This window comes from Myotis brandtii, unplaced genomic scaffold, assembly GCF_000412655.1.
Source record: "Myotis brandtii unplaced genomic scaffold, ASM41265v1 scaffold1077, whole genome shotgun sequence".
In the NCBI taxonomy this organism is placed as follows: Eukaryota; Metazoa; Chordata; class Mammalia; order Chiroptera; family Vespertilionidae; genus Myotis; species Myotis brandtii.
In genome coordinates, this window is record NW_005353666.1 from 1169926 (window position 1) to 1182467 (window position 12542).

A 12542-nucleotide genomic window follows, 5' to 3' on the forward strand; every position below is an offset into this window, starting at 1 on the left:
CGCCCACAGGGTCCCGGGCCTGGCCACGCCCTGCATTCCCGGGTGAGGGCTCCACGGGGTGGGAGGGCAAGCACCCAGCCAGTGGCTTTAGATTCAACTCCACACCTGCCCGAGCAGGTGAATGAGGGGGGGCCCTGTGGGTGGACAAGGCCCGAGGCCCGGGGGTCAGAGGAGCCCAGCACGGCCGCCCCCTTAGTGGCACTCGCTGGGCGTTCGCGGGGACTGTGGTTTCCTGGACACAGATTACGGGCTAATTTAGCAGGCGGCCCAGGAGGCAGCGGGATGGACTGTTCATTTGGGGGCTGCCGATCTGCAGGTGGGGGGTTGTGTGGGCAGCAGTCCTCCAAGGTGCTCACACCACACGCGAGGGTTCATTAGCCTGTGTGTGTGCACCTGGTTGCCCTGCTCTCTGCTGGGCTCAAGGCCAGTTCTGACCTTGCCAATGACCTTGCCGATGACCTTGCCGATGACCTGGCTCTTGCTGACAATGTGCCCGGGCTCCTGCAGCCTGAGCAGAGCGAACGCCGGTTACCAGTGACAGTCGGGCTCCCTCCTGCAGGCGCGCTCGGCTGTCGGGAGGAGGGACGGGAAGCGCGTTGGAGCGAAGTCACAGTAGCTTAGGAGCCCGTGTTTCAGGCTTGGTGGTTGCTTCTGTCTTTTCCCGAATGTCCCGCGGTTGGAGCTGCACAGCGTGGAGACGCCTCAGACCGGCTTCGCCCCCTTCGTGGTCTGCGTGGTCTCTCCAGAGCGCTCCATGGCGGGCAGCTCCTCTTTAAAGCCATGAGTCAGGCTCATCGTCGGACGCGTGTCACGCTCGTTATGGCGTTTCCGTGTCTGCATGGGCTGCGTCATCCCGGCCACGGGGCTGAGAGGAGCACAGTCCCCCCCCCTTCACGATCCTCCTCAACACGCAGCCCAACGGCCCGGCTGCCTTCCCACTCGGGGCCCAGCTGCGTCCCCACAGGGAGGCCGGGCACCTCAGAGCCCCACACCCCGGCCCCTCACCAGGGTTGGGGGTGACAGCCTCTCCGTTTGCAGGAATGAAACGAGGTGGAGGCGACGTTTCTGGGCACCTGGTTGGGGGAGATGGTGAGACTCGGGGGAGATGGTCTGCTCACAAGCAGACCCAGTTCACAGGCACATCGCCAACCCCGAGAGCAGGGGTGCCAGTGTGGGTTTGCGGGGGACGCCTGTACCTCTCAAACGCATCTGCAGAGTGGGGGCCCCCGTCCCCCCACTCGGTTCCCATGCTTGGGAGGGCAGGTTGCGGGGCGGCCACCGCACGCCGGGGTGAGTCCGTGTGGAGCACTTCGCAATCACACTTCAAATGTGCCCGTCCGCACTCCTTCACCCCAATCGGTGCACGACTCAGCCCAGCCGGCCACGGGGACAAGCGTGGTCCCCCACCCCCACCCCACCCCCGTGTCAGCGCTCACACCCCGGTCGCCGGGAGCCTGCAGCCCCTCCTGGCGGAGCGCTGTGCTGTGCTACGTCCGAAGGGTCACGTTAGAGGCACTGAGTCTTACTTGCGGAAGATTTTAGGCAAAGAGAAGGGATTTAAAATGGTGTTCCTCAACTAGCAATTAACAGCGCACTCTTAACTTCGGAATTGGTTCCTTGTAATTAAAATAATTCGAGGCTCTCATTAGTGGGCTAATTATTTTTTCGTTAAGGAGGCGACTTAGTCTCTATGACACATGTAGTTTGACATATTTCTCAGGCACAACTACCTTCTGGGAGACGAGGTTTTCTGGAAGGTCCCTGAAGTTCAAGGCAGCAGCCAGCCCTCCTTGGAGTCCCTGAGACAAGCCTTTCCGGTTTCAGAAGGGCTTCTCTCCACAGCAGAGACACACAGCCCCTCGCGGGGCGGGCCAGGCGGCCAGGGTGAGGCGTGGGCTGGCGGGAATGTGTGTCTGACCTGCTCTCTCTTGTCGAACAGCCCAAGGCAAAGCTCTTTGTTTGCTCAAGGCTTCTCTTTAAATGCCGCCGACACAGCGAGGAATCCAAACATAATGTAAACCGAGGCTAAACCGGAGAACCTGGGCCTCAGAGCAGAGGCATTTAGGAAATCGGGGGACTCTTCGAGGAGAAACGGGCCTCAGAGGGGGGCTCTGCAGGATGGAGAAGAGTTGGCGGGGCGGGACGTGAGGCTGGTGTGGGAGGGTGGCGTGGCCAGAGGTGGAAGAAACGTGGGCGATGTTACAGGCGGGAAACATCCGAACGGTATAGGAAGAGTCTAGAAGGGAGGAGGCTGGGATTCAGGGGAACTAGACGAGGAGTTGTGTTCAGTGTCTGGATCAGCCTTGTGAGAAGAGGGACAGAGCTACGCTGAGAACCCCTAGAAACAGGAACCGGATGACACAACCCATAGAACAGGTGACCCGTCGTCATGCTCATTGAGCGCCTGCCCCGTCCTCAGGGGAGGCTCGGCCCCCAGCCTCATTTTTAACCCCCGAGAGCTCTCTCACGGGCCTGGTGCTCCTGGAAGTAAGTCCCACGGCCGCTTCCCGGGAGGAGCTGCACTTTGGTTTGAATTCACTCCTTTTATGTGTAGATGAAAATGAAGAGAAATAGGCCCACGCCGGGCCCTGTCCGTGGTGCTGAACCCTCACCGGACTGACCACCTCCGCGGTCACTCCCCACGTTCTCAGCCGGCGTCCTTTTCACTCCCCCCCTTACTGTCCGCTCCTCTCCAGTTCTGTTGCCGTGGACACTCCGCAGGCCCACTCGGCCTTCCCGAAGGGCCCGTCCCCTTCGCCGACTGACCCATGTCCTGGGGAGAAGAGGCGGGAGGGCACCTCCAGCCAGGCCTGCTCTCAGCGAGATGTCTCTCCCTTGTGCTCTGACGTCTTCCCAAGCTGGTCGGTACCTGCAGGTCCCAGGTCCCGGCTGGATGACACACCCGTGGGAGGCTGTGGGCGTGTGGGTTTAGGTTTCAGTCGTGTCTGCGTCGTGAGCGTGTTGCTGTGTGTCAGCATCGAGAAAGCCAAGCCGCCTCGGAGCAGTGACGCTGCCCCACAGTTCCGCACTTTGACAAAATGCATGTCCCTCTCTTCCCACATCACATCCAGGGAAGTCGTGGGTGGGCAGCCTTCCCAGGCAGTGAGCTGGCTCAGCCCTTCAACCTGGGAACCCCACAATCCCCCCCCACCCCGCCTCCCTGGTCCCACGTCAGTCAGGGGGAAGCGAAGGAGATGAAACATTTTCTAGACTGTGGACCGGTGGCTGCAGAACAATTTTTTAAAAATATTTTTTTATTGATTTCAGAGAGGAAGGGAGAGGGAGAGAGAGACAGGAACGCCAATGATGAGAGAGAATCACTGGTTGGCTGCCTCCTGCACGCCCCACACTGGGGTTCAAGCCCCAAACCCGGGCATGTGCCCTTGGCCAGAATCAAACCCGGGACCCTTCAGTCTGCAGGCCGGTGCTCTAGCCACTGAGCCACAGCAGCCAGGGCTGCAGAACAATGTCTAATTCCTGCTCCATCCGCATCACAGTGGTGCTTGGTCACTATTTCCTGAATAGACCGTGTGCCAGAAGCAGCTCCCTCGAGCTCGCTGCTCGCCCTGCCGCCCACAGCACGCCGCCCGCAATGCCGGCGGCCACATCCCGGCTAATGGATTTGAGGGGAAGCATTAGCACAGACACCGAGATCTCTCCCCTCAGCGTCTGTGAATACTAATGAGCAAGTGGAAAGCAAGATGCTTGTCTCTGCCTTGAAGTGGAAGCGCCTGCCTGATCCTCAGATTCGCTCTTAAGAACATCCCCCTTTGTTCTTTGCTGGTTAAGACAGCCAGCGTTTTAAAATGGTGCTTGATTATAATTGGCTTCTCAATCTTCTTAAAAACACACAATGCCTTTCCGCGTGGTGTCCCAGCAAGGTGACCCTGGCGCAATGAGAAGCTTTAGGCATAAAACCATTCATGTCTTTGAAAAACTTTATGTTTATTATTGCAAAATGTGTGTACACGCCCAGCTGGCGGGGCTCAGTGGTTGAATGTTGACCTTTGAGCCAGGAGGTCACGGTTTGATTTCTGGTCAGGACACAGGCCTGGGTTGTGGGTTCCATCCCCAGTCGGGGGCGTGCAGGAGGCAGCCGATCCGTGATCCTCTCTCCTCATTGATGTTTCCATCTCCCTCTCCCTTCCTCTCTGAGATCAATAAAAGCATATTTTTAAAACACACACACACAGAAAACAGCAAAGTGTGTGTGCACCAGTGACATGAATTAGTCAGCAACTCTGGGTCGCCAGCCGCTGCTGAGTGCCAGACGCATGAGGGTGCCGGCCATCGTGCACGTTGGGGTTCAGGACCTGACACCCCACATGAGGAGCCGGCGGGAGGTGAGCGGAAGCCGAGGCTAGTTGTTCCGGGCGACGTGCCTGCTGTCAGTGCCATCTCAATGCCCTTCCTTTAGGACAAACAAAGTTGCCACGGGGTTTCTTTACAGTCAAAGCGCAGCGTCTCCCCGACATGCCGTGTGCCGACGGGAGTGCGCCCCCAAAGATGTCTAATAGCCCCACCCAGGCCCCGAGGGTGGGCCTGTCTGTAAGAACAGTTTCCAGTGGGGACCTGGCTGAGGCACCGGGCGACCTGGGAGCAACGGGAGAAGGAGCGCGTTGGGACCGTGTGCTTTTCCTGTGAGCCCCTGCTCCTCTCGCTTTGGTTCCCGTGAGGACTTGATTCAGGAGAAGGGGGTTCCCAGGATGGCATTTCGACCGCAACCCTGGAGCGGTGCCCGGGCTGCGTCCACCCCATCGCTCAGCCCTGGGAGGGGCCGGAGGCGCCGTCCACAGCTGACGGGACTCGGATGGAGGATGTATTCAGCAGGCCCCTGATCTGCGGTTTCGTCCTCCATGGTTTCGTTACCTGAGCTACAGACGTTTCAAATTCCCTGCCGTTCTGAGCAGCCTGCGGAGTCTCACGCTGCCCTGCCTGGACGAGCCCCCTCGCTTGGTCCGGCGTCTCCACCCTGTAGACCCTCCACAGCGCCGCTCGGTCACTTAGGGGTGTCTCGGAGGTTGGATCTCCCGTCACAGCACCTGTGCTCATGCGTGGGCTCAGGTCACCCTTATTTTATTTAACTAGAGGCCGGTGCACGAAATTCATGCACTCGGCGGGGGGGGGGGTCCCCTCAGCTTGGATTGCAAGACAGTGCAGGCCAGGCTGAGGGACCTCACCAGTGCACGATCCAGCTGGGGAGGGACTGTGGGAGGGCTCCAGAGCATGTCTGGCCCCATCTCGCCCAGTCCCAACTGCTGCACTCGCCAGCCATGAGCCCAGCTTCTGGCTGAGTGGTGTTCTCCCTGTGGGAGCGCACTGACCACCAGGGGGCAGCTCCTGTGTTGAGCATCCGCCCCCTTGTGGTCAGTGTGCATCATAGCGACTGATCATTCCGCCGTTCAATTTGCATATTAGCCTTTTCTTAGATAGGATGACAGCCCCGAAGCGAGGAGAGGGGTGCTGGCGATTCGGACGTGCCCAAGGGCAGCGTCCAGTTAGGCGTGTGTTTAGGAAACAGCACAGCATACAGGGTTCAGTCCCAGCCACGGGTTCGGGCCTCCGTGGAGTTCTCGGAACGTCTCCGAGTGGATAAGGGGGGTCTGCTGTCCTGGCCACTTTCCAGGGGGCGGTGGGGAAGGTGTGTTTCTTTTCAATAAAACTGTCTCAGGAGGAGCCAGGAGGACCGGTGAGCCTGCTGCCGGGGCTGCGGGCCTGTGTGTGCACTTCCTCCTGCGACAGCCTGAGGCGCTCCTCTCCTTTCGTTCACATCTGAGCATCCCGGGATGCTGTGCATGGAGCACGCACGTGCTTCTATGGGTCGCTCGTGTCCAAGGAAAATGACTTCCGTCGCCCACGGGGGGCGCCAGAGAACAGGAACGCACAGAATGCCTCATGTCTTTGTAGAATTTTCACAACTAATGGATAACGGCAACAAGAGGGATAAAACGCAAACACAAGATCTTACAAATAGATAAACATAAAATACTCCGGGCAACGCCCTGGCTTTCCGTGGAATTGTTTATTTTTATGGGGTCATTTTTTAAAACATATATTTTTATTGATTTCAGAGAGGAAGGGAGAGGGAGAGAGAGAGATAGGAACATCAGTGATGAGAGAGAATCATGGATGGGCTGCCTCCTGCACGCCCCACACTGGGGATCGGGCCCACAACCCGGGCCTGTGCCCTGACCGGAATTGAACCCTGACCTCCTGGTTCATAGGTCGGCGCTCAGCCCCTGAGCCCCGCGGCCGGGCAGCGAGGTTGTTATTCATCTCACAGTGAGAGACCTTCGCGTTGACTCCAGCTTACTTGGCGATTTTACTCTGTGTGCGTGGTGCTTCCTTCACCCTAGCGTCTCACATTGCACAGCTTTATGATTGAAAACCAACGAAAATCAGCAAATGCCCTCAAACCAACACCGAGACTTCAGAAACCGGAGATTCAGTGCGAGTGCCGGGGCCCTGGGGTGGGCGGGGTGTCCCCAGGGACAGGCTCAGGGTGGCGCCGCCCGTCGGCTGTTTCTCAGCAATTCCAGACGCTTTCCTCATCCCCAGGGAGTTCTCATCTTTGAATTTTTTTAAAATAAAAGGCTTAGAAGTGCAGCTTATGGAAAATTTAGGGTCAGTTTTCTAGGTTTTATGCGACAACATCACGTGTGTCCCGGCGTTCCCCTCCCCGGAGACGGAATCACTCAGAGGAGGTGCAGTCTCCACGGCGCCTGCGGGACTCGTCACAGACCTCGTTACAGCCCCGGGAAGGTCCCGCTAGGTCCCTGGTTACAGACCCGGGAAGATCCCGCCTGTTCCCTGGTTACAGCCCCGGGAAGATCCCGCCTGTTCCCTGGTTACAGCCCCGGGAAGATCCCGCCTGTTCCCTGGTTACAGCCCCGGGAAGATCCCGCCTGTTCCCTGGTTACAGCCCCGGGAAGATCCCGCCTGTTCCCTGGTTACAGCCCCGGGAAGATCCCGCCTGTTCCCTGGTTACAGCCCCGGGAAGATCCCGCCTGTTCCCTGGTTACAGCCCCGGGAAGATCCCGCCTGTTCCCTGGTTACAGCCCCGGGAAGATCCCGCCTGTTCCCTGGTTACAGCCCCGGGAAGATCCCGCCTGTTCCCTGGTTACAGCCCCGGGAAGATCCCGCCTGTTCCCTGGTTACAGCCCCGGGAAGATCCCGCCTGTTCCCTGGTTACAGCCCCGGGAAGATCCCGCCTGTTCCCTGGTTACAGCCCCGGGAAGATCCCGCCTGTTCCCTGGTTACAGCCCCGGGAAGATCCCGCCTGTTCCCTGGTTACAGCCCCGGGAAGATCCCGCCTGTTCCCTGGTTACAGCCCCGGGAAGATCCCGCCTGTTCCCTGGTTACAGCCCCGGGAAGATCCCGCCTGTTCCCTGGTTACAGCCCCGGGAAGATCCCGCCTGTTCCCTGGTTACAGCCCCGGGAAGATCCCGCCTGTTCCCTGGTTACAGCCCCGGGAAGATCCCGCCTGTTCCCTGGTTACAGCCCCGGGAAGATCCCGCCTGTTCCCTGGTTACAGCCCCGGGAAGATCCCGCCTGTTCCCTGGTTACAGCCCCGGGAAGATCCCGCCTGTTCCCTGGTTACAGCCCCGGGAAGATCCCGCCTGTTCCCTGGTTACAGCCCCGGGAAGATCCCGCCTGTTCCCTGGTTACAGCCCCGGGAAGATCCCGCCTGTTCCCTGGTTACAGCCCCGGGAAGATCCCGCCTGTTCCCTGGTTACAGCCCCGGGAAGATCCCGCCTGTTCCCTGGTTACAGCCCCGGGAAGATCCCGCCTGTTCCCTGGTTACAGCCCCGGGAAGATCCCGCCTGTTCCCTGGTTACAGCCCCGGGAAGATCCCGCCTGTTCCCTGGTTACAGCCCCGGGAAGATCCCGCCTGTTCCCTGGTTACAGCCCCGGGAAGATCCCGCCTGTTCCCTGGTTACAGCCCCGGGAAGATCCCGCCTGTTCCCTGGTTACAGCCCCGGGAAGATCCCGCCTGTTCCCTGGTTACAGCCCCGGGAAGATCCCGCCTGTTCCCTGGTTACAGCCCCGGGAAGATCCCGCCTGTTCCCTGGTTACAGCCCCGGGAAGATCCCGCCTGTTCCCTGGTTACAGCCCCGGGAAGATCCCGCCTGTTCCCTGGTTACAGCCCCGGGAAGATCCCGCCTGTTCCCTGGTTACAGCCCCGGGAAGATCCCGCCTGTTCCCTGGTTACAGCCCCGGGAAGATCCCGCCTGTTCCCTGGTTACAGCCCCGGGAAGATCCCGCCTGTTCCCTGGTTACAGCCCCGGGAAGATCCCGCCTGTTCCCTGGTTACAGCCCCGGGAAGATCCCGCCTGTTCCCTGGTTACAGCCCCGGGAAGATCCCGCCTGTTCCCTGGTTACAGCCCCGGGAAGATCCCGCCTGTTCCCTGGTTACAGCCCCGGGAAGATCCCGCCTGTTCCCTGGTTACAGCCCCGGGAAGATCCCGCCTGTTCCCTGGTTACAGCCCCGGGAAGATCCCGCCTGTTCCCTGGTTACAGCCCCGGGAAGATCCCGCCTGTTCCCTGGTTACAGCCCCGGGAAGATCCCGCCTGTTCCCTGGTTACAGCCCCGGGAAGATCCCGCCTGTTCCCTGGTTACAGCCCCGGGAAGATCCCGCCTGTTCCCTGGTTACAGCCCCGGGAAGATCCCGCCTGTTCCCTGGTTACAGCCCCGGGAAGATCCCGCCTGTTCCCTGGTTACAGCCCCGGGAAGATCCCGCCTGTTCCCTGGTTACAGACCCGGGAAGGTCCCGCCTGTTCCCTGGTTACAGACCAGGGAAGGGCCCCCCTGTTCCCTGGTTACAGACCCGGGAAGGTCCCGCCTGTTCCCTGGTTACAGACCCGGGAAGGTCCCGCCTGTTCCCTGGTTACAGACCCGGGAAGGTCCCGCCTGTTCCCTGGTTACAGACCCGGGAAGGTCCCGCCTGTTCCCTGGTTACAGACCCGGGAAGGTCCCGCCTGTTCCCTGGTTACAGACCCGGGAAGGTCCCGCCTGTTCCCTGGTTACAGACCCGGGAAGGTCCCGCCTGTTCCCTGGTTACAGACCCGGGAAGGTCCCGCCTGTTCCCTGGTTACAGACCCGGGAAGGTCCCGCCTGTTCCCTGGTTACAGACCCGGGAAGGTCCCGCCTGTTCCCTGGTTACAGACCCGGGAAGGTCCCGCCTGTTCCCTGGTTACAGACCCGGGAAGGTCCCGCCTGTTCCCTGGTTACAGACCCGGGAAGGTCCCGCCTGTTCCCTGGTTACAGACCCGGGAAGGTCCCGCCTGTTCCCTGGTTACAGACCCGGGAAGGTCCCCGCCCGTCCCTGGTTACAGACCCGGGAAGGTCCCGCCTGTTCCCTGGTTACAGACCCGGGAAGGTCCCGCCGGGTCCCTCTGCCGAGCACTTGGCGTTGGGGTCCCGGCTGGGCCCTGACTCAGAGAGACCTGCCAGGTGCTGTAGAGGCCGGATCCTCGGTTAACTGCGGGAGGCGGCCATGCACGGTCCCCTTAGCACCTGCGTGCAGGGGTGGGCGGCCCCGCTGCCCCGGGTCTTCCTGCCACAGACCCAGCCCCTCCCCGGGGCCTTTTCTTCTCAGCAGATTTCACCTGTGCTTCCTCCTCCAGGCCAGCCCCCGCCTCCCGTCCATCTCTGAGGGCTGCTCAGGGGGCCAGGGCCAGGGAGAGGGGCAGGGACCCTGGCTAGTGGCCCCTCCCTGGCTGAAGGGTTAGGGGGTGGCCCACAGCTGCGATGTCCCTCCCGGGATGGGCTTCTCCCCAGACAACAGCCGCCGGGAGTGAGGCCGCACCTGATGCTTCCGCCCTCTCAGCCCCAGCGAGGGCGCCATTAGGGGAGCGAGGGGACTGTGCTGCCACAGGAACACGCTGTCACGTCACCTGGCCAGGTGGCACCCGCGGGGGAACCCTCGCTCCTGCACGCTCCCAGCAGAAGCTGTGCTGCTCAAACACTGAGTTCTTGGAGGATGTGGGCCCAAGTGCACGAGGACGTCTGGTCTTTCTCCGGACCCTTTCTTCTTGGACCCCAATCAGTTTATCCAAAGTTCAGGGCCAAGGGGACAGGTCAGGGCCCCTGTCGGAACACAGCTGAAGACATGGTACAAGGCCAGTCACTTGATTACAGGTTATTACTATTTAAATAGCTGCTCTCACTCAAGGAGCAGTTAACATGGTTACATACCAGTCAATTATTTTGTCTTTATTAATAAGGCACCATAGGGTGGTAATAATAATAATCATATATATATATATACACATATATGTATGCCTAATATGCTAAGTGTCTGACGGTTCAACGGTTTGACCAGTAGCTATGATGTGCACTAAACCACCAGGGGGCAGATGCTTCGATCAGTAAGTTAGTTTGCTGCTGGGGTCCGGCCGATTGGGACTGGGGGAGACAAGCCGGACACGCCCTGGAGCCCTCCCGCGGTCCTTCCCCGGCCGGGGTGGGGTCCCAGACTGTGAGAGGGCACAGGCCAGGCCGAGGGACCCCACCGGTGCACGAATCCATGCACTGGGCCTCTGGTAATACTAATAGAAGAGGCGGTTTTGAGTGCGGCTGGAGAGAGCAATGCCTGCCCATTGCGGTGGGTGTGGGATGGCTCCGTTGCTGTGGAAGAGAATCCGGCAGCTCCTCAAGACAGTCAAATAATAATAATCATATATATATATATATATACACATATATGTATGCCTAATATGCTAAGTGTCTGACGGTTCAACGGTTTGACCAGTAGCTATGATGTGCACTAAACCACCAGGGGGCAGATGCTTCGATCAGTAAGTTAGTTTGCTGCTGGGGTCCGGCCGATTGGGACTGGGGGAGACAAGCCGGACACGCCCTGGAGCCCTCCCGCGGTCCTTCCCCGGCCGGGGCGGGCTCCCGGATTGTGAGAGGGCGCAGTCCAGGCCGAGGGACCCCACCGGTGCACGAATCCATGCACTGGGCCTCTGGTAATACTAATAGAAGAGGCGGTTTTGAGTGCGGCTGGAGAGAGCGGTGCCTGCCCATTGCGGTGGGTGTGGGATGGCTCCGTTGCTGTGGAAGAGAATCCGGCAGCTCCTCAAGACAGTCAGACATGTGACCCTTAGATCCGGGGGGTTGCAGGGAGCTGCCTCCGGGACACCCCATTCTGGTCGTGGCCTGCCCCCACTGAGACTGGTCACCCCCTCTTGGCCTGCTTTCCCTGGAGAAGACACAGGTCGCAATCCGGGACCAGCCAGCGGCCAGAGGAGTGGCTTTCTTGGTGGATGCTGTACCATCACCCACGGTCCCTGGGAGGTTAAGTATCCAGGCAGCGCTGACAGATGCAGGTGCCCTGGGAGAGGGTGAAGGAGTGAAAGGGGGAGGGGAGAGGGGGAGAAAGTGGGGAGAGGGAGGGGAGAGGAAGATGGAGAGGGAGAGGGGGAGAGGGAGAAGGAAAGGGAGAGGGGGAGTTGAAAGGGACAGGGAGAGGGGAGAGGGAGGGGGAGGGGAGAGAGAAGAGGGTGAGGAGACCTTGGAGGGAGAGGCAAGGCTGGCAAACAGGGTGCCTCCCTTACAGTCTGGGCCCCGCATGGAATTGGCATTGGAGAGGAAGAGGGGAGACAAGAGGGTGAGGAGACCTTGGAGGGAGAGGCAAGGATGGCAAACAGGAGCACCTCCCTTACAGTCTGGGCCCCGCATGGAATTGGCATTTTCTTCCGCATCCTGAGGCCTCAGGACACAGAGGCCTGGCCCCCACAGCAGCAGGTGAAGGTCCTGGCGGCGTGTCCTCTGCTGCCCCCTCCTGGTGGACCTCGTGCGGTTTGGGAGGGAGCGGCGGCCAGAGTCTGTGGACACAGACTCTCAAACAGCCAACAGGGCCAGCAGGCTGTGAGCCTCCCCGTGTGGGTAGGCGGGGTAGGTGGGTAGGTGGTTGGGGTGCCTGCCAAAGCCCCACCATCCAAAAATGGGTAAAGAATCAACACTGCAGCCCTAGCCGGTGTGGCTCAGTGGATAGAGCGCCGGCCTGCGGACTCAGGGGTCCCAGGTTCAATTCCAGTCAAGGGCATGTACCTGGGTTGCGGGCACATCCCCAGTAGGGAGTGTGCAGGAGGCAGCTGATCGACGTTTCTTCTCACCGATGTTTCTAACTCTCTATCCCTCTCCCTTCCTCTCTGTGGAAAATCAATAAAATATGTTTAAAAAAAAAAAGAATCAACACTGCAGAGAAAAGTCTGGAGAAACCCAGCGTCCTAAGTAAACGGTTCTGTGATGTCTCAATGGCTTCACCATGGCAGCGAGGGAGGCTGATCTGCACCTAGTTATGCAGGGGAGGCAGATGGGCCCGAGTCCACTGCGGTCCAGCCGGTCATCATTCCTGTGCAACGGCGCCACCTGCTGGTCCTCCTGTGCCATCTCACCCTCACCAGCCGCAGGTGGTAACTGGGTGGGAAATGAGGAGCCAGGTCTATTCAGACACCTCGAGGGCCACCTGCTAACGGCTCACAGGCCGCTGTCCTCACAGAGGGTGAGAGGCCTGGGTCCAGCTGGCCACTGC

At 60.0% G+C, this 12542-nt stretch overlaps 1 protein-coding gene across 1 annotated transcript in view; it reads left to right on the top strand.

The window, feature by feature from the left end:
• Positions 1 to 12542, top strand: part of RPS6KA2 (ribosomal protein S6 kinase, 90kDa, polypeptide 2) — a 110627-nt gene that overhangs the window by 4010 nt on the left and 94075 nt on the right. The gene's annotated exons all lie outside the window — the stretch shown is intronic.